The sequence below is a fragment of the Sminthopsis crassicaudata genome, chromosome 3 (assembly GCF_048593235.1).
Source record: "Sminthopsis crassicaudata isolate SCR6 chromosome 3, ASM4859323v1, whole genome shotgun sequence".
Taxonomy (NCBI): domain Eukaryota; kingdom Metazoa; phylum Chordata; class Mammalia; order Dasyuromorphia; family Dasyuridae; genus Sminthopsis; species Sminthopsis crassicaudata.
The window spans coordinates 301,634,345-301,654,091 of record NC_133619.1 but is presented as its reverse complement, the minus strand read 5'-3'; the positions used below and the strand labels follow the sequence as shown (position 1 = coordinate 301,654,091).

Below are 19,747 nucleotides of genomic sequence, written 5' to 3'. Positions count from 1 at the left end.
CTGCCTATATTTTTTCTTTGCTAAACTTCATCCTATTTCTTCTAGTGATACCCTTTTGGACAACTATTAAGAAATTCCTGTCCTTCCTTGATCCATGTTCTTTTCAAATACTTGCAGATGATTATTATTTCTCCTTAGTCACTATTTGGCCAAGCTATTTGAATTGAAGTCTTTCATCGTTTCCCATCATGCATCGCCTCTGGACTTTTCTCATCTTTCTGGTGTTTGATCTTGCTTCTGGTAGGGACTGTTCTGGTGAATTTGTGATATAGAGCCCTGCTCCAGTGTGGCCCCTCCACAGACCTCCTCCACTCTAAAATCCCAAGATCTGTAGAAGAGAAGAACCATTTCTATGTCACTGTTGCCAGAGCATTTAAAAGAAACTGGGTTGGCATGATCCATGATACAACCAAGCAAAAGAGAAATATAGACCCAGCTACTAAAAATGACAATTCAACCATAAGAGGTGCAGACGTGGTTAGAAAGAAATGTTTTTTCTCTGTTCAGAGGTATGAATGTTTCCCGATAATGCAAAATGTTAGGTAAAAAGTCATTTTCTAGCAAATTGTTTTGCAAGCCTGATCTGCTACCCACAATTGTTACCAGGTCTCCAGGCCTCTTTCTGGCATAGTATCAGGTTTCTCATTAGCCATGGCTGTATATATCATTTGAATAATATGTCTTAACAGTCAGATACTTTTGTTTTTGCTGCCAAACTACCATGTTCCATTATTTTGTAAGCAGGAAAATAGGTGAGAGATGAAGAAATAACAAAAACAAAAGGCAAAATACTCAGTGTAACAAGAATTCCATAGGTAGGTAAAGTTTGTTCTGACTAGGTCTTTTGGTTAGGAAGGAAAACATTCAGCTTGTTTCCTTCATATCTAATTTGTTTTTCCTCTTTTGAAACATTATCAACAGACTATACTCAATATCTATTAACTCCTATTTTATTCTTCACTGTTTCCCTTATAACTTGGGATTTTTCAGTCTTCATTAAAGCTTTTAAGTAAACTTTTGATGGCATTCCTTAAATTCTCTATTCCTGGGAAATATTTGAGAATTTGATAGATGCTTGGTAGCAGCCTTTAATTATCTTCATTGGAAGCAGATCAATGGGTAGATGTTCTTCTTTTGATATATTTTTAAATACTATTCACATTTTTTAATAATTCATAATATGTGTAAAATAAGGGAGAATTATTTGACTTTATGTTACTCTTGTTTCTTATTAAAAAGAAAAAAACCTTTTAAAAGACTTGCTGTCAGGACTTCTAGTTATGATGGTAATATGAAAGGTCCTATGTATTGGGCTGAAACTGAGTTGATGCACTGAGGTTGGATAACCGAGCACTTAAAGCTAATTACTGATTGGCCAATACTCTGTTAGCATATGCTTGGAGACACTATTCTGTGCTGACTTGATCTGTTGGTGTATACAGAGAATTGTAAGAGGCGTTAGAGGCTGGAGTAAGACAAGTGAGAGTTACTTTTTGGCAGTGGAGAGAGAGAAAGAAGGTGTGGAGATTGCTGTGTCCATTCCCCTGACTGCTATCCCAAAAGACCAAGAATAAAGACCAAGGACTTTTGCTTATCCTGACTCTGGCTGATTCTAAGGTATCCAGGGTACTAACTCGGTCTTCACAGTCCTAGAAGAATTCAGCTCTTCCATAAACACTACAAAAAATATCTAAAAGGGAACTAACTGAATCAGTAATCAAGAAGGCCAAGAAAAGCATCATTGAGTTCTTCCTTTCAGTACATGACAGCACAAGAAGAGAGCTAGAAACCTAGAGTGCATTGAGCACCCTATACCTGAGTATGTACCTGAGAAGGTGAAAGTAACAGATATTGTTGTAAATGGGGTTCCACACCCGCAAGTCCTTTGAATGAGAATATGCCAAGGGTATTGAAAGGTTTCCCAGCTTCTAGTAAAGAGGGTCTGAAGGCTGTGCAAATTCAAAGTGCAAAGAAAAACAAAAGTAGGAACAAGTAGAGATGCACGATGTGAGGTCAGTACTAGCACCTCATGGGTCTGAAACTGGTAAGGTCTTTGGATTCACAGTGTGAGAAAATCAGTCTCCAATAAGGCACTCTTCTGGAGAAAGGGCCATACATTAGATAGCCTAAGACATTAAGAGGGAGTAAAGAGAACGACCCAGGAAGTTTTATGATCAATCAACAAGCAACTATGTTCCAGGCACTGTGCTAAGCACTGGATATACAAATAAAGGCAAAAAACAAATATAAAATAGGAGCACTTTTAGGAGGTCTGAGACCAGAACAATTTTTAACACCCAGTTAGAGCCTATCAAGACCACAGAGAAAGATAGAGTCTATTCCCAGCCGGAAATTATGAAAGAAGAATAAAATAGAAGGGCAGCTGAGATCAACACTAACACAGAGCAATCAAGAAGGAAAATATAAAAGGGATTGTGGAAAAGGATGGAAGCTAGAAGCAATCATCCTAACTAGTACTCCTGATAGTGTCATCCAGGATAGAGAGGAATCCAGACCAAATAAGATCCACACAAATTATCGAAGAGATGATAAAGCCTGGACCTGGAAGAAAGATCCAATCTCAGAAATGAGATAAAAATATCAGAAAATAGAAAAAAATTCTGAATACAGTAATGAAACATTATGAGTGAACAAAAACCCAGAAAAAAAGAGACTAATTCCACAAGAAATTGAAGTAGAACCTTAGAGAAAACAATGACTTAATCAAAAGTACTATAATAGTAGTTAAAACAAATGAAACAAGTAATAAAAATGAAATTAGAGCTCCTATAGAAAAATATGAAGAAAAATAGCATTCAACAGAAGGAGAACACATAGGCCTAGTAGTGGATTCCCTGAAAAACAAGTAAATTTATACACCTCTTAGAGATGGGAAAGATGAGGCTTGCATTGGAAGTGGAGAGCTTTTGCTGACTGCTCCTTTAAATGAAGAGTGATGAGGACTTTATGCAGGATGAAGCCTAAGGGAATGGGTGCCTGGAAAGTCTACTTGTCCCGCCAGGGAAGACCACAGAACCCTTGTGAGGCAACTGGTATCTAGAGGAGTGGGTGAAGATTTCCAGATAAGTTCAGAAGGAAAAAAAGTCAACAAGAGAGGAATAGTTGATGGAGAGGGGCAAGAGGAGAAAGAGCCATATTATGGGGCAATGTCATTTCTAATACCTACAATAATTGGTGTAATTCTGAGAATGAAGTACAATGGAAAAGGGGAGTCCATGAGCCCTACAAGACTGGCAGAAAGTATCTAGAGGGGAAAAATAGATTCTTTGGAATTCTTTAATTGGGATTTGGGGTTCCTTGCATAAAAATGCAGAGAAAACTGTAGACCAGGTCATTATAGGGGTAATGAATAAGAAAACAAGGGTATAAAGTAAACAGAAAAAGATGAATAAATGAAGTGAGAGAAATCCCTTTTAGAAAGGGGCTCAAAAACTAATGAATAGGACTAGGTAAAGGGGAGAAAAGAAAGGGGGAAATTTACTTGACATAAAAAAGTAAATATGATAAAAATTATACAATTCAAATAGTACTTGAATGTAGATATATGAAAAAAATATCCCTAACCCATCCCACTTGTGAAAATGATAAGCCCATAGGTGTTACTCATTGTACATATTTTCAGACTTTTTCAATTGTACTGATTTTTTTCCTTTTTCTAAAAAGTACTATCTGTCATTTGAGATGACTCTTGGGAAGAGGAAAAGAACATAGAATATTATGGTGATAATTAAAAAAGAAAATATCAATAAAATTATTTTAAAATATAAATAAGCAAGTCTATAAGGATCTGAATAAAATTTTAGAGAAAAATCAAATATGATGGATTTTGATAATTATGAATCAAAAGAATATACATTTTTAGCTATGTATGGCATCTTTTAAAAAATTTGCTATGTCTTACTACATAAAAACTTCATAAACAAGTGAAAACATATAAACATATTCTTTAATGACAACACAATTAAAATTATAATCAATAAATTGCATCTGATGAAAAGTATTCAAACTTTAGTTAATGATACAATCCTAAAATAGGTCAAAGAATAAATCATAAAACCTAGAGATCATTTCATTTTAAACAATGATACAACTTACCAAAACCATTTGGGCTGGAGGCAGTCCTTAGAAGGAAATCTATGCTTCTCAACATTTTTATCTATAAGGGGGAAGAAAAGTTCAATATGTTAGATACATAACAACAACAACAAAGAACAGAAAAGCAGCAAATAAAAAAATCAACTAAATACAAAACCAAAAATTCTGAAAGTGAGATTTAAAATAAGACAAAAATTATAGAACTGATGATTTTTAAAAAGCAAGAAGCTAATTTAAAACTAATCAAATCGGATGATTAGATTTTTTTAATGGGAAAAGCAAGATGCCATAATCAAAAGGAAAAAGAAAAATTCACAACAAAGATAAAAAAAAATTAAGAGGAACTTTTTTAATAATTAGAAATTATTTTGCTCAGCCATATTTCAACAACACTGATAAAAATAATTTGATAATAGATATCCATCTATTTAGAGTTTATTGAATATATGTATATTGAGGGGTGAAGGGGTGAGGAGTGATTTGAACAGACCTAATTTTAGGGAGATCAATTTTGATAACTGAGAGGCTAGAGTGGAGAGTTCAGGAGATTGACAAATTATTTAGATGTGGACAAATCAAAGTGACAATCATCTGCACAGAGCTGATGACTAGGAGCTAGTAAGATCATTAAGTGAAATATTATAAAGGAAGAAAAGAAGAGAAACCCAAAGAGAACACTGTTGATCAACCAATGATTAACAGGCAAAAGAGACTGAAATAACAATCAGATATGTTGGAGAACTAGAAGAAAGTAGTGTCTTGAAAATGTAGAGGAAAAATAATATATCAAGGAAAAGAGTTTGTCCTAGATGTTTTTTCAGCCATTTTCAGTTGTATCTAATTCTTCATGAATGCTTTGCCATTTACTTCTCCAGCTCAGGTTACAGATGAGGATACAGGCAAACAGGGTTAGTTGACTTGTCTGTGGTTGCACAGCTAGTAAATATCTGAGGCTAAATTTGAAGTCACAGAGATGAATCTTCCTGACTCCTGATCTGGCGCTCTGGCCACATGCCACCTTGTTATCTAGCAGATAACATCTACTAGAATTTGATTTTGTTGTAGATATAAATTGAGTAAACCCCAAAGGAAGAGAGACTACTGAGTAGCTTTCATAGAAAAAGCCTGAAAATAGCACAGGGTGGGAGGCAAGGGTAGGGACTAATATCTTCTACCTCAACTAATAAGTCAGTGATAATGACCGAAAGTCCAACCAGTGGGAGACTTCCGGCCAAGATGGCGGCGTGGAGGCAGACAGCTGCTTGAGCTCCTCGTTTTCTCTCAGAACTTACTTCATGACAAGCCTCTGACTTAATGCTTGACCCAGAAAGAAATCCACAAATTATCACCAAGAGAAGACATCCTTGAAAGTCGCCAGAAAAGGTCTGTGTTTGTTCGGGGGAGGGTCAATCAGACTGGGCGCAGACTGAGGGCAGACAGCCAGAGCAAGACAGGCAGCTCACACAGCTCAGACCGGAGGGGGAGGGGTGCGATCTCTGCCGTTTCTGCGAAAGGGCTTTTGCCCCAGTGTGGATACTCCGTCTTGGCAGCAAGCCAGGAGCAGCAGAGAGGGTGTAAACACCAGAGGTGAAGATTAAAACCCCAGAAAGCCAGCGTCTCTCAGAGCCCGGCCACCCCCAACCCCCACCTGGACTGACTCGGTGCGTTCTCAGAGCCTCAGAGCGCAGACTCAGTACAGTCATTGCTGTTCTGTTAGTGGCTCTCTGCTGCCCTACCCCCAGTCTGTAGAGGAAGCCCATTAATACCATCCAGCCCTATCCCCCGCAAAACAGACCAATTGTTTCTCTTGTCAGTTTGTTTTCTTTGATTCCTACTCTGACAAAATGAACAAAAAATTCAAAAGGGCTCTAACCATTGACAGCTTCTGTGTGGAGAGGGAGCAGACTTCAAATGCTGAGGAGACTAGGAACAGAATGTCCCCAGATGTATCCCCTGGGAGGGATATAAGCTGCTCCTCAATACAAAAGAACCTCATAGAGGAAATCAAAAAGGCTCTCACAAGAGAGCTGGAAGAGAAATGGGAAAAGGAAAGGGAAGCTTGGCAAGAGAGCCTGGAGAAGTCATCCCATGCATTCAAAGACAGAATGGATAAAGAAATCAAATCATTGAGAAACAAGATTAGTGAGCTGGAAAAGGTAAACAACTCCAAGGAAAACAGGATTAGTGAGCTGGAAAAGATAAACAACTCCAAGGAAAACAGGATTAGAGAGCTGGAAAAAGAAATCAGCTCTCTAAAAAATAAAATGGATAAAATGGAAAAAAATTCCATAGAAGATAAAAACTCAATTGGACAATTACAAAGAGATATAAAAAAAGTGAGTGAAGAAAATACATCATTGAAAATTAGACTGGAACAAGTAGAAATGAATGACTCAAGGAGAAACCAAGAGGGAGTCAAGCAAAACCAGAGAAATGAAACAATTGAAAAGACTGTCAAGTACCTTACCAGAAAGACAACAGACCTGGAAAACAGATCCAGGAGAGACAATTTGAGAATAATCGGACTCCCTGAAAAATGGGAGGAAAAAAAGAGCTTGGACACCATTTTCGAGGAAATTATCAAAGAGAACTGCCCAGACGTTTTGGAAACAGAGGGTAAAATAGACATTGAGAAAATTCATCGATCACCTACTGAAAGGGACCCTAAAATCAAAACGCCAAGAAATATAGTGGCCAAGTTCAAGAACCATCAGACAAAGGAAAAGATATTGGAAGCTGCTTGAAAAAAACAATTCAGATATGGAGGATCCACAATAAGGATAACACAGGATCTAGCAGCATCCACATTAAAAGAACGCAGGGCCTGGAACATGATATTCCGAAAGGCTAAGGAACTTGGTATGCAGCCAAGAATAACTTACCCAGCAAGAATGAGCATCGTTTTCCAGGGAAGAAGATGGACATTTAACGAAATAAATGAATTCCATCTATTTTTGATGAAAAAACCAGACCTACATAAGAGGTTTGATCTTCAAATACAGAACTCAAGAGACTTCTAAAAAAGGTAAAAAGAAATCTTGAGAACTATACTTCTGTCAAAAAAATATGTAAAGAACATATGTACAATTTGTCTTAGAAACTAGAGGTGGAAAGGAGATTATATCATAAAAAAGTGTAAAGTGGTGGTACTACATCTCATGAAGAGGCAAAGGTAACCTATTATATCTGAGAGAAAGAAAGGAGGGAGATGAACATAGCGTGTATCAATAGACATATTCGATTTATGGTGAAACTTCTTCCACTTCATTGAAAAGTGAAAGGGAAGGAGTAAGCTAAGGGGAAGGGAATACAGTAATTTCGAGGAAAAGGGGTAAAATAAGGGGAGGATCTTTAAGGTGGGGGAGGGATCCTAAAAAGGGAGGGCTGTGAAAAGCAAGTGGTGTTTACCAGTTTAATACTGGATAGGAGGGTAAAAGGGAAGGAAAGGGGAAAAGCATAAGCAGGGGTTAATATAATGGCAAGCAATATAGAATTAGTCCTTCTAACCATAAATGTGAATGGGGCAAACTGCCTCATAAAGAGGAAGCAGTTAGCAGACTGGATTAAAAGTCAGAATCCTACTATATGTTGTTTACAGGAAACACACCTGAAACAGGATGAGACATTCAAACTAAAAGTAAAAGGGTGGAGCAGAATCTATTATGCTTCAGGCAAAACCAAAAAAGCAGGAGTAGCCATCCTCATCTCAGATCAAGCAAAAACAAAAATTGATCTAATTAAAAGAGATAAGGAAGGGCATTATATCCTGCTAAAGGGAAGCATCAATAGTGAAGCAGTATCAATATTAAACATGTATGCACCAAGTGGTGCAGCATCTAAATTCTTAAAAGAGAAATTAAGAGAGCTACAAGAGGAAATAGATATCAAAACTATAATAGCGGGAGATCTCAACCTTGCACTCTCAGAATTAGATAAATCAAACCACAAAATAAATAAGAAAGAAGTCAAAGAGGTAAATAGAATACTAGAAAAATTTGATATGATAGATCTTTGGCGAAAGCTAAATGGAGACAGAAAGGAATATACTTTCTTCTCAGCAATTCATGGAACCTATACAAAAATTGATCATATACTAGGGCATAAAAACCTCAAAATCAAATGCAGTAAGGCAGAAATAATAAATGCATCCTTTTCAGACCATAATGCAATCAAAATAACATTTAATAAAAAGCCAGGGGAAAATAGACCAAAAAATAATTGGAAACTAAATAATCTTATACTAAAGAATGATTGGGTAAAACAGCAAATCATAGACATAATTAATAACTTCACCCAAGAAAATGACAATAATGAGACATCATACCAAAATGTGTGGGATACAGCCAAAGCAGTAATTAGGGGAAGTTTTATATCTCTACAGGCCTACCTGCATAAAATAGAGAAAGAGAGGGCCAACGAATTGGGTTTACAACTAAAATTGCTAGAAAAGGAACAAATTAAAAACCCCCAGACAAACACAAAACTTGAAATTCAAAAAATAAAAGGTGAGATTAATAAAATTGAAAGTAAAAAAACTATTGAATTAATTAATAAAACTAAGAGTTGTTTTTATGAAAAAACCAACAAAATAGACAAACCCTTAGTAAACCTGATTAAAAAAAGGAAAGAGAAAAAGCAAATTGATAGTCTTGAAAATGAAAAGGGTGAACTCACCACTAATGAAGAGGAAATTAGAACAATAGTTAGGAACTACTTTGCTCAACTTTATGCCGATAAATTCGATAACTTAAATGAAATGGAAGAATACCTTCAAAAATATAGCTTGCCCAGATTAACAGAGGATGAAGTAAGTAGTCTAAATAGTCCCATCTCAGAAAAAGAAATAGACCAAGCTATTAACCAACTTCCTAAGAAAAAGTCCCCAGGACCAGATGGATTTACAGGTGAATTCTACCAAACATTTAAAGAACAACTAACTCCAATGCTATGTAAACTATTTGAAAAAATAGGGATTGAAGGAGTCCTACCAAATTCCTTCTATGACACAGACATGGTACTGATACCTAAACCAGGTAGATCGAAAACTGAGAAAGAAAACTATAGACCAATTTCCTTAATGAATATTGATGCTAAAATCTTAAATAAGATATTAGCAAATAGACTTCAGAAAATCATCCCCAGGATAATACACTATCACCAAGTGGGATTTATACCAGGAATGCAGGGCTGGTTTAATATTAGGAAAACTATTAGTATAATTGACCATATTAATAATCAAATTAATAAAAACCATATGATCATCTCAATAGATGCAGAAAAGGCATTTGATAAAATCCAACATCCATTCCTACTAAAAACGCTTGAGAGTATAGGAATAAATGGACTATTCCTTAAAATAATAAGGAGCATATATTTAAAACCTTCAGTAAACATCATATGTAATGGTGATAAACTAGAACCTTTCCCTGTAAGATCAGGAGTGAAACAAGGTTGCCCACTATCACCATTACTATTCAATATAGTACTAGAAACTCTAGCCTTGGCAATAAGAGCCGAGAAAGAGATCCAAGGAATTAGAGTAGGAAATGAAGAAATCAAATTGTCACTTTTCGCAGATGACATGATGGTATACTTAGAGAACCCCAAAGACTCTGCTAAAAAGCTATTAGAAATAATTCAGAATTTTAGCAAAGTCGCAGGATACAAAATAAATCCACATAAATCCTCAGGATTTTTATACATTACCAACACAATCCAACAGCAAGAGATACAAAGAGAAATTCCATTCAAAATAACAGTCGATAGTATCAAATATTTGGGAATATATCTACCAAAGGAGAGTCAGGAATTATATGAGCAAAATTACAAAACACTTGCCACAAAAATAAAGTCAGATTTAAATAATTGGAAAGACATTCACTGTTCTTGGATAGGCCGAGCGAATATAATAAAGATGACAATACTCCCCAAACTAATCTATTTATTTAGTGCTATACCAATCAGACTCCCAAGAAACTATTTTAATGACCTAGAAAAAATAACAACAAAATTCATATGGAAGAATAAAAGGTCGAGAATTGCAAGGGAACTAATGAAAAAAAAGTCAGAGGAAGGTGGTCTAAGTGTACCTGATTTAAAGCTATATTATAAAGCAACAGTCACCAAAACCATTTGGTATTGGCTAAGAAATAGACTAGTTGATCAGTGGCATAGGTTAGGTTCACAGGACAAGATAGTGAATAAAAATAGCAATCTAATCTTTGACAAACCCAAAGATCCCAAATTTTGGGAAAAGAATTCATTATTTGACAAAAACTGCTGGGAAAACTGGAAATTAGTATGGCAGAAACTAGGCATGGACCCACATTTAACACCACATACTAAGATTAGATCAAAATGGGTCCAAGATTTAGGCATAAAGAACGAAATCATAAATAAATTGGAGGAACATGGGATGGTTTACCTCTCAGACTTGTGGAGGAGGAAGGAGTTTGTGTCCAAGGGAGAACTAGAGACCATTATTGATCACAAAATAGAACATTTTGATTACACCAAATTAAAAAGTTTCTGCACAAACAAAACTAATGCAAACAAGATTAGAAGGGAAGTAACAAATTGGGAAAAAATTTTTACAGTTAAAGGTTCTGATAAAGGCCTCATCTCCAAAATACACAGAGAATTGACTTTAATTTATAAGAAATCAAGCCATTCTCCAATTGATAAATGGTCAAAGGATATGAACAGACAATTTTCAGATGATGAAATTAAAACTATTTCCACTCATATGAAAGAGTGTTCCAAATCACTATTGATCAGAGAAATGCAAATTAAGACAACTCTGAGGTATCATTACACACCTGTCAGATTGGCTAAGATGACAGGAACAAATAACGATGAATGTTGGAGGGGCTGTGGGAAAACTGGGACACTGATGCATTGTTGGTGGAGTTGTGAAAGAATCCAACCATTCTGGAGAGCAATCTGGAATTATGCCCAAAAAGTTATCAAAATGTGCATACCCTTTGACCCAGCCATACTACTACTGGGCTTATACCCCAAGGAACTACTAGAGAAGGGAAAGGGTCCTGTATGTGCCAAAATGTTTGTGGCAGCCCTTTTCATAGTGGCTAGAAGCTGGAAGATGAATGGATGTCCATCAATTGGAGAATGGTTGGGTAAACTATGGTATATGAATGTTATGGAATATTATTGTTCTATAAGAAATGACCAACAGGAGAAATACAGAGAGGCTTGGAGAGACTTACATCAACTGATGCTGAGTGAAACGAGCAGAACCAGAAGATCATTATACACTTCAACAATGATACTGTACGAGGATGTATGCTGATGGAAGTGGATTTCTTCAACATAGAGAAGAACTAATCCAATTCCAATTGATTAATGATGGACAGAACCAGCTACATCCAGAAAAGGAACACTGGGAAATGAATGTAAACTGTTATTTTTACCTTCTGAATCCAATTCTTCCTGTGCAACAAAAAATTCGGTTCTACACACATATATTGTATCTAAATTATACTGTAATATATTTAACATATATAAGACTGCTTGCCATCTGGGGGAGGGGGTTGGGGGAGGAAGGGAAAAAATCTGAATAGAAGTAAGTGCAAGGGATAATGTTGTAAAAAATTACCCATGCATATGTACTGTCAAAAAATGTTATAATTATAAAATAAAATAAAAAATTTAAAAAAAAAAAAAAAAAGACTTTATCAGGTAGTTAAAAAAAAAAAAAAAAAAAAAAGAAAGTCCAACCAGTGGTGGAAAGGGTAACCAGGGAAGCCACATCATCAGGAAGGAGCCAGATATCAGAGAAAACCAAAACACCACTCTGGGAAAGGAAAAGATTTAAGATAAAAGCAAATACAGAACATAGGAGAATGGGGGTGAGAATATAAATGTAAAGTGGGAAGAAAATGGGAATAAGGTAGCATGCCACATGGAATGGACAAGTTTTTATTTTTTCTTCATTATGTCTGTCTGTCAGTTCATCAATCTGGCCATTAGTCCATCTGCAGTTGTGTATCTGTCTTTCTAACTACCTATCCTGAGGGGCAGGAAAACTGCCTCTCATATCCCACACAATTTATCAACAGGTTCATGTTAACATCTTTTCCAGCTTGCCCTGCCTTGGCATAGTCTTTAAGAGTTTAAAGTCAATTGTTGCTACATGATGCTACAATGGACCAGCAGAGCAGACTGATTTGTAAATCTCAAACCCTTGAAAGAAAAGGCATGTCTCAACAAGGCTTATAACAACCATGAAGAAATCCACTTTTCTCCACAACCAGGATGGAGGAAACCAATCACATTTTTCAGGCTATTTAGTAACATGCCAGAAGCCAAAAAAATGTTCCAGTTATTGAATAGTCATCACTTCATTCATAAGCCAAGCTCAAAAGATCACCAAATCCTATTATTGTGAAGGAAGGGAAAATGTTCTAAGACATTATCTGTTGTGGATGCTGTGACTCTATCTTTTTATTCTCACTGACCCTCTAGAAATGAGCATGAATGATTTCTCAGGAATTCATAGGGTGAATGCATTAATCATATGAGTCTCTTATAGCTTTCTGGCTACCAAATAGGCTTGAACTTTCCAGATATATTCACATTAGGGATGCATGTTCAAATGAAAATGGTAAGAGCAGGGGAGAGTATGCAGATTAGAAAGCACTTCACTCTGTTAAATATTTACCTTTTTTGTAGAAATCTCCATTTCCTCCCCTGGATAAAGGTCTCAAAAAGTTTCGAATTATCTGAATGAATTGTCTCTATGACAATAGAAAGTAAAATTATTAAAACATATTAACGCTTCCAAATCACTATTTATCAGAGAAATGCAAATTAAGACAACTCTGAGACATCATTACACACCTGTCAGATTGGCTAAGATGACAGGAACAAATAACGATGAATGTTGGAGGGGATGTGGGAAAACTGGTGTTGTTGGTGGAGTTGTGAAAGAATCCAACCATTCTGGAGAGCAATCTGGAATTATGCCCAAAAATTTATCAAAATGTGCATACCCTTTGACCCAGCATTGCTGCTATTGGGCTTAAATCCCAAAGTGATATTAAAGAGGGAAAAGGGACCTGTATGTGCCAAAATGTTTGTGGTAGCCCTTTTTGTAGTGGCTAGAAACTGGAAAATGAACGGATGCCCATCAATTGGAGACTGGTTGGGTAAATTATGATACAAGAATGTTATGGAATATTATTGTTCTGTAAGAAATGACCAACAGGAGGAATACAGAGAGGCTTGGAGAGACTTACATCAACTGATGCTGAGTGAAATGAGCAGAACTAGGGGATCATTATACACTTCAACAATGATACTATATGAGGATGTGTTCTGATGGAAGTGGATATCTTCAACATAGGGAAGAGCTAATCCAATTCCACTTGATCAATGATGGACAGAATCAGCTACACCCAGAAAAGGAACACTGGGAAATGAGTGTAAACTGTGAGCATTATTATTATTTTTTTGTTTTTGTTTTTCTTCCCAGATTATTTTTACCTTCCAAATACAATTCTTCCTTTGCAACAACAACAACAAAACTCGGTTCTGCACATATATATTGTACCTAGGATATACTATAAGATATTTAATATATATGGGAATTCCTGCCATCTAGGGGAGGGGGTGGAGGGAAGGAGGGGAAAAATTCGGAACAGAAGGGAGTACAAGGGATAATGTTGTAAAAAAAATTACCTATGCATATGTACTGTCAAAAAACAATGTTATAATTATAAAAATTAATAAAAATATAATAAATAAATAAATAAATGAAACCATATTAACTCTTTAAAATCTTTTTAAAATGTAAATAGATTTGTTTTATCATCATCTTCATTTCCCAATATATCTTTCCTTCCATTTCTTATACTCAAGAGCTATCTCTTATCAAAGAATAAAATAAAAAGAAAGCACTTCAGCTACCAAGAACTTAGCTGAATCTGGTAGTATATGCAATATTCTAATCCACATCATCCATAAACCATCCAATGAATAGGAGAGCACATTAACTTGAAAGGGAATTTTTTTTTTGTCTCTTTGATAGTCTAATGGTTTTTTATGCCCTCATTTCATGTATATCAATTTCCTAGAATCATTAACTTACAAAAGTCATGCTTATTTGTGTCTCTACTCAAGTTGACTCTTCTATCACCCTCTACCCCAGGAAAAAGTCCTCTCTTCTAAAATCTTATTTTTTCTTCAAGGATAAACTCAAATGCCACTTCCTTTAAGAAGTCTTCATAGATTATTACTCCACTCCCTACTGGTTCCCCTTTTCTGATCTTGTTTTAAATTTGAAGTATTTCTCAGGCTAATTTGTACTTGTTTGTTTTCTAGTTGTTTTTCTGATATATTTTTTTCTTTTTAGTTAGACAATCAGCTCCTTGAGGGCAAGGATCTTATTTTATACTATTTTTGTATATCCCCTTTCCCAGTGACAGAATAATATTGGTTGCATAGCAGGTGCTCTGCCAAGGCTCATTGATCAACTATAACCATTCTTCTATTATTTTTCAGAGAAAAAAGAATCAGAAAACAAAAAAATATGGAAAGTAAAAAATATTATGCCAAAAATGGATGAAATGTTAATGTTTTGGACATAGCAGTTAGCTGCTTTTATTGCAACTGTGTTGGACAATGTGTGTAATCACAGAAACTCCAACCTAATGCTTAGACATGACATCATGCCTTCTTATGACTCAGGGAGATTAAGTGACTACTCAATCCTCCTAGACTAATCCCCGTTCCAGAGTCTTACTAAGACAAACAAACAAACAAAATGAAGTCATTTTTCTTAACCTGTAGCTTTCAAGTTCCGATTCTTCTCTTATCCTCTGTTTTACTGGAAACTCTCTCACTTCCCGCAACAGAGCTGGAGTTTGGAAGGGAATTTCTGGGGTGCTGAGATCATTTTTTCTTCCATTCCAGCCTAAGAGCCAAGTTTTCTTACCCCATATTTTCCCAAATACTACAGCCAATTATGACCTGAATACCTCAGTGATATCCAAGGATAAATGCCACTACTAGGCTGACCTTACTATTTGGAATGCCTTATAAAAGACCTACTTAATAATTTTCTTTTTTTCCTTTAAAAAAGAATTATATCCTTAACCTCCTTTTAACAGTGCTAATTATTCTTTTGGTTTATTTTAGTTACTGCATCAAAAGATTTTCTAGATCGCTTTAATCTTTTTGGTAGCCTTTGATAGTTTTTATAATCTTTTTGATAATCTATCTCAGATAATTATATAAGCAATTTTCTCTTTACATTGGAATACTAAAAATTGTTTAGTCATTCTCTTTTCTTTTTTAAGCAAGACAATAGGGAGTGTGACTTACCCTGGGTCAAGTGACTGAGGCTGAATCTGAACTCTGGTCCTTCTTACTCCAAGGCTGGTACTCTATTCATTGTACCATATAGCCAAACCTATTGAGTTATTTTCAGTCATGTCCAACTCTTCATGGCCCCATTTGGGTTTTCTTGGCAAAGTGTTTTACCATTTCCTTCTCCAGCTTATTTGCTAGATGAAGGAACTAAGGCAAATGAGGTTAAGTGATTTGCCTAGAGTCACATGGTTAGTAATTGTCTGAGGTCAGATTTGAACTCCAGACAATAAATTTCATTGATAACAGGCCTAATGCTCTATCTATTGTGTCACCTACCTATCCTCATGCTAAGAATAATCAATTAATAAGCATTTACTAAACCTAATATTTGTCAGGCACTGTAATAAGTGCTGAGAATGCAAAGAGAGGCAAAAGACAATCTTTTGACTTGAAAGAGTTCACAGTCTAATGGGGAGAAACAATGAGCAAAGATGTATAAATAAGCTGTATACAGGATAAATAGGAAATAATTAAAAGAGGAAAGCCACTAGAACAGAGTTTGGAAAAACTATGTAGAAGATAAGATTTTAGTTGGGACTTGAAGGAAGCCAGGGAAGCCAGTAGATGGAGATGAGGAAGGAGAACATTTTAGGTATGGGAACAGACAGAGCAAAAGCCTCAAGAGGAGAAATGGAGAATATTGGTGAAAGTCCATCAAATAGCTCAGTACCACTGGATCAAAGTACCTGGTGGAGAGTAAGGTGTGAGAATACTGATAAAGTACACAGAAGAGTAGATTAAGATTAAGAAGGATTTTGAATGCCCCAACCAGAGGATTTTGTAGTGAAGCAACAAAAGTAATTCAACATTGAAGAAGTATATTGTGACAAGTTATTTAGAGGCTAGCTATGAGCAATGCTAAGACCTCTCACTAGAGTTACAAAGCAGAAAATAACTCAAATTATTTTATGAAAGGATTGGTTTTAGATACATTCCAAGTTCATAGAATCTTAGAGATGGCAGGGATCTTAAAGGTAATCCAAAAGTTGTCTGAAGCATGGAAATTTTCTTCAACGTCCCTTAGAAGTGGTCAATCTCTGCTTAAAGACCTATTGTGATGAGCTTACTACCTTAACCAGCAATTCATTCCATTTTTGTACTGCTGAGATCATTGAGAAACTGTGTTGTATTTTAAACTGCAATCTTGCCTGCTTTTTATCTACCAGTGCCTTTCAGGACAAATCTTCTGGGGTCATGTGGGAAAATTCTGAGCCCTCTTTTATAAAGCTTTTGTGCTTTTGATCAACAGTGTGTAGTTAGGATGTTTGGACAGAGAACTATCTTACCTTTAAATACTCTTCCTAAATTTTTTTATTGCTTTTCCTTGTAAAATTTATTTTGCTAATTCTATTTAGACTACGAAATCTCTGTCCTTAACTTTCGTAGGAAAGTTGGGTGAGTCACTTGATTTCCTGACAAAGTTATTTCTTCAAAGTAATATAATTCTCCAGAGAATTACTAAATATGAAGACATGCTCAGCATTAACATAATAGTGTCTCTAAGCATTACCATTCTATCATCAAGCCAGTCTTGATCCCAGAAACTTCTATTTATTTATATGAACCAAAGACTTGGAAAACTTTGCCAAAGTGCAAAGTGTATTCATTCCCAGACAGTAGTTTACACTGCAGGCAGATTTCTTGTTTTATTCAAACCATTTCATCTGATGAATGTACCACAGAACTAGGTGTGTAGTTGTGTATATGTATGGATATGAATATATTTTTCTATATGTAAGGTTGGAGGAAAGGAGGGAGAAAGCAATTTCTTACCATCAGAAGGTTGCTTTGCCATAGGTAGCAAAGCTATTATATAGTGAGGTTCCCTTGCTGAAAAACCCAAAGAGCTCAAATTTTGCACAATAAGAAATGCCAAGAAAATCCAAATTGAGAGCAGAGAATGGAGAAAAGTAGTGGATCCAGTCACCTATGAGTCTCCAGGCATATGCCCAAATATCCTGACACACCCTTTGAATGTAACTGAACCAAACTAATTGAGAGATTCACACTGAAAACACTTGTGATTTCATAAAATAGTAGCAAGAGTTTTGTAATAATCCTAAATCTACTAGAAAATCCATGAACCCTTCAAGGAATTTGTGAGATCAGAAATAAATTATAATGTGTAGTCATATATACTGAGATGTATCATTGTGTTTCATATTATAGAATGTCCTAAGAAATGTTATTTTCTAGTTGGATTTCCCCTCCATCAATAAAATTTAGCCTTCAGTGTTTCATACTGAGGAAAGGCATAAGTGAACAGTTGAAAATCACATGGCAGAGGAAAGGGCTAGGTACAACATATCAGATATCAGCCTCAAAAGGGTCAGGGGGAAATAAGCCATCAGAGTGTTGGTTTGTAATCCTGACCTGTGTAATTAACTTGCTTATAATTTACAATGCCCGCTTTTCATAGAATTGAGTCTGATTCTAGCTGTTAGGATCCCCAAGAGAGTAGCTTTCAAGAAACACATCTTACATGGTTGGACTCACTTAGAGATTTACAAGTTGTACAAGGCAGCCACAGTCTTTGCAGTTTATTGTTGGCAAGAGAAATAAATATTTCCCTATTGCATTTAGCAATTTCTATGCATTAAGGAAATTTTATTTTAAAATTATTAAAGGCTTTATATCACAGAGACCCTGTTAAGTTACATAGAAAGAATTAGATTTAGAGGTCGAAGTAGACAGGGGGATATTGGATATGCACTCACAGATGGTCTTGATCAACTTGTTAACACACCAGAGCCAAACTGGAAATATATGTTTTATATAGTTACATATATTGTTAAAAAAAAAAAAAAAAAAAAAAACCTACCCTTAGTTCTTTTCTGAAAGAAATAGAAAGGAGGAGGAAGAGAATAAGGTAGAGGAGGAAACAGAAGAGGAAAGGTAGAAAAGGAGGAGGAAGAAAAGAAAAGAAACACAATTGATGGGAAAAGTAAAGACAAGAGCAACTCAATATGCAGATATCCGCCCATGGAACAAAAAGGTGGGGAATCAGGAGCTGAATTCGTTTTGTTTGTGGAATATGGAAGAAAGAGCAAAAAGATCTTTTCTAAATCAAAGATTGGGAGTTTAGGCATTTAGGATGTTTGTCTACAGCTTGTTACCTATGGAATCTATGTGCAACTGTCTGCCTTGTAAGGGTCAGCATAAAGTGTGTCTCCCTGAAAAGAATAAGCGTGCATCAATTTATCTTTAAGCAAGATGTGTATGCCCAGATAAAACACATATATATGGTCACATGGTTTATCTACACATGATTACATCCTTTTTTTTTTTTTTTTTTTTTTTTGTGGGAGGAGGGATGATGGGCGGGGAAGGGTGAGGCAATCAGGATTAAGTGTTTTGTCCAGGGTCACACAGCTAATAAGTGTCAGATATTTGAGAATGGATTTGAACTCAGATATTGTAGAGTTGGTACTTTGTCCACTGCACCACCTGGCTGCCCCCCTCACCCTTTTCTAAAGGATATTTTAATCCTTGTTTTGAAAGAAATAGGAAAAGAACCATGGCTGGGTGTACTTTTTCTGGTCTCTGTGAGGAATATCATACCAGGATCATATCTATCTACCACTTAAAGTATTACTATTTTAAGGATACAATTTTTAAGGATTCAAAATAAAAGTTACTTTCCTGATTGCTCAGATGGGGGAAGGGTAGCCTCAAACTTTGTAACATTGTTTGGGTTGTCCCTATCAATTCTGTTTATACACCCAAAAAAATTATAAATAATGAATATAAGTAAATACATTTATCTAAAGAAGTAGCAGAAAGAAATTGAAAAAATTATGCAGATTAAATATGCCAGAAAATATATAACAATTAAGAACTCCTGTGAGGAAGAAAGAAAGGTAAAATAGGCTTGAATGAAGTAAGACCATGATCTCACCCAATGAATAATTCTCCTTCCAAAATCTATGTTGTTTACCTCTAAGAAGGAAATCAAGGACATAGATTTAAGAGCTAGTTTATATATGCCTGAAACTTCCAAAATCTTTCTTTCTCTCTACCTTGGAATTGGTCTGAAAGAGAGTCTGGAATCAAATGTGAATCAGCTCTAACACCAAAACCACTCCTTACACAGGTCTAGAGTATCGTGTCAGCATTCTCTTCACCAACTGGGAATCACATTTCCTTCCATACATAATATGGAGGACAAGACTGCCTCTTCCCCTCCCAGTTTCAATAAGAAACAAATCATGTTCAATCTCACTTTTTTTAACCAGCTGCC

General features: G+C 35.7%; 1 long non-coding RNA gene across 1 annotated transcript in view; it reads right to left on the bottom strand.

The window, feature by feature from the left end:
- Positions 1-225: 225 nt before the first annotated feature.
- LOC141559517 (uncharacterized) overlaps positions 226-19,747 on the bottom strand; it is a 169,491-nt gene continuing 149,969 nt past the window's right edge. Inside the window, exons 2-4 of the long non-coding RNA XR_012487457.1 lie at positions 12,797-12,872; positions 4,117-4,177; positions 226-328 (exon numbers count right to left, since the gene is read on the bottom strand). This is a non-coding gene — a long non-coding RNA (uncharacterized LOC141559517). The remainder of the gene's footprint in view (positions 329-4,116; positions 4,178-12,796; positions 12,873-19,747) is intronic.